This window comes from Symphodus melops, assembly GCF_947650265.1.
Source record: "Symphodus melops genome assembly, chromosome: 2".
Lineage (NCBI taxonomy): Eukaryota > Metazoa > Chordata > Actinopteri > Labriformes > Labridae > Symphodus > Symphodus melops.
In genome coordinates this window covers 2,664,429-2,667,066 of record NC_136692.1, presented here as the reverse complement: position 1 = coordinate 2,667,066, position 2,638 = coordinate 2,664,429, and the positions used below count along the sequence as shown (strand labels likewise).

General features: G+C 38.9%; 1 long non-coding RNA gene across 1 annotated transcript in view; it reads left to right on the top strand.

Moving 5' to 3' along the window:
- The first annotated feature begins 2,602 nt into the window (after positions 1-2,602).
- LOC306842058 overlaps positions 2,603-2,638 on the top strand; it is a 20,030-nt gene continuing 19,994 nt past the window's right edge. The window contains exon 1 of the long non-coding RNA XR_013781664.1: positions 2,603-2,638. This exon is cut by the window's right edge and continues 138 nt beyond it. This is a non-coding gene — a long non-coding RNA (uncharacterized lncRNA).

Here is a 2,638-nt window from a genome sequence, read left to right as displayed (position 1 = left end):
TTTGTGAAAGAAGGAAAATTCAAAATGTCCGTAATGCCAATTAATTCCTGTAGGAATCTTATCAAAAAAGGCCAGACACATCTTAACGATGTTCAGATAAAAAAAAAACACAAAACGGAATCCAAAATAAGTCTTTTTCAGTTTGATATTTTCAGCAAACAAAGTCACATGATTAAATAAATTCTGCATTCTGAAACAATTATTCAAAAATGATGTGCAAATATGTTCTATTTGTTTTGCTTTCTATGTAAAAAAAACAAAACAACAACTTTGTTCCAAACCTAAAATAAAGTCTTGTTTGCAATATTTCTTTCGTTGTGTTTTGTAAATTGGTCTTGATATTTACTGACCCGCTCATAGAGCGCTTTATGAAATACTTCAGCTGCTCCGTTTGTGAAAAAATATTTCCAAGAGAAGAGATACACAGAAGATAATCCTAACATGCGTTCTCTCTGCACTACAGGATTTGCACACAAAAAAATGGAGCTCTGAGACAACCCTTGGATGTTCATGCAGCCAGGGGCAGCTGTGGATCACTGGTAGGTTTATGCCCAGCTCCTGCAGCCACATGTCAAAGTCTCATTGGTTAAGCCACATCCACACCCTGATGACCTCCACACCCAACTACTGAAATTCAATATTTTGATATGAACCAGACCTCTACACACATGTGCATTTGGTTCAAAATGCTGACAAAACATGTCATCACATAACACCTCTTCTGACATTCTTGCACCGGCTCCCAGTTCAGAATAGACACGTAAATATCTTGCTTGTGTTTAAAGCCCTTCATGGCTTCACTCCAGTTTACATCACAGAACTTTTACAACGAGGCCCCTCAGGTCATCGCACCATAAGGGACGTTCTGGTTCCCTTATTTGCATCGTGTCCTCCAAGTTGTCTCCTCCACTTGCTCCTTAGTCTCGCCCACCAGAGATGCCCGGAGGAAACGAAGCCGAGGAGAGAGGACGGAGGAAATCAGCTTTGAGAGACATGAGACGTCCTTTCCTAAAAATAAACATCACTATATTAGAAATAGTGATGTGGTAAAATCCATAGAGGACGGGGGTTTAAATGTGATTGACTATGAGTCAATGAATGGAATGATGAAACTTAAATGGTTAGAACAATTCATACGCAATAACAAAACTTTCTGGTTTAATATTCCTTCTAAAATATTTAACAAACGTGGTGGAATAGAGTTTCTATTGAGACTTTCATGTATCTAAACTTCCCATTAAAGGGATACTTCACCCATTTACATGAAGCTGTGCATCATTAGAAACATGATAGTAGTGTTGAATGGTCGTGAATCCAGCCCTCATTTTGCCCTGAGACGAGAAAAACGTGTTTTTCTTTTTGCTTGAAAGTTTTCTTCATGTGATGCAAAAAGCGTCATATTGCGCTAAATGATTTAAGCAGGTTCACTAAATCTCAGGTGAACACATCATGTGATCGTTTTACACAAACTACAGTCTGATACCGAAGCTGCCATGTGTTTAGTTCAGTTTGTGCATATCAGGATTTGTTTTTGAATCAAAAACCAAACATTTCCACTTTAGATATTTTTCTCATGCTCTCCCATGATAACACATCCATTTCTCAGGCTCTTGAGAAAACACTTGTCCACATTGGACCTCCGTAAAATAAGCTCCCTAGACTCTGCCACCTCCTTTCAACAGCTCTTGTGATTTTGCACACTAACAGGGATCATATGGACTTTTTACTTCCTTACATCTTCTCTTTGTACTCTACCTTTGTGATATGACATGCCATGCAATGACACGACATGCAATTAGAATTTATATGATGACACCACTGATGACCTGCCCTCACTGTCTGTAAAGGACGTATTCACTGTCAAATAATGACTGAATATTTATATCTTTAAATGTAAATGTCCTCCTCAGCAGCATCAGCATCTGCAGCCTTCATTTTAAAAAAAATTTTTTTTAGGAGTTTTACTTTTTTTTTTTATCGCACACAACACTGAACACCTGTCCAAAGTTTGGAGATTTAGAGGGGAGGTAGATTAAGACAGGGGTTCTCAAAATTTTTTAGACCCTGGACCCCCTAACAGGTGAGAAATCCTTTGAAGGACCCCCCTCATTATTGTAACGTTGATAAGCATACACTGTATTCATGTACTATGGTACTTTGCAAAGATAGAATTAGGCTACACTTATACACTCATAATAATTAATGTTATAACATTTGAGATTTTTTTTAAATGTATACATCTAATATGACATGATCATAGAGTTGATCTATTGGCACAAAACTAAAGTGGGCGGGAGTATTGGACATAATGGAGGATTTCATCTGTAGATATGGTTGTTCAATAGCACAGCACACTTTTACCTTTTTTTTTTTTTTTTTTGTAAATTATTCTGCGGACCCCCAAGCTGTGGTTCGCGGACCTCTCGAGCATCAAGCTTTATATCGGTATCAGCTGACTTTGATAAAGTGGGTGTTTACAAATAAAAAGAATCTATCCGAGACAGGAGCGTTTGCTTCCGGAGCGGCGACCCCCCCGGTTCCCCCTGTCGGAGAAGAGTGGCATGTGAGAGGAAGGAAGGAAGGGAGGGAGGAGACAAGGAAACCGAAGGGGAGGAGAGAAAAGATAGGAGCGTAGCGA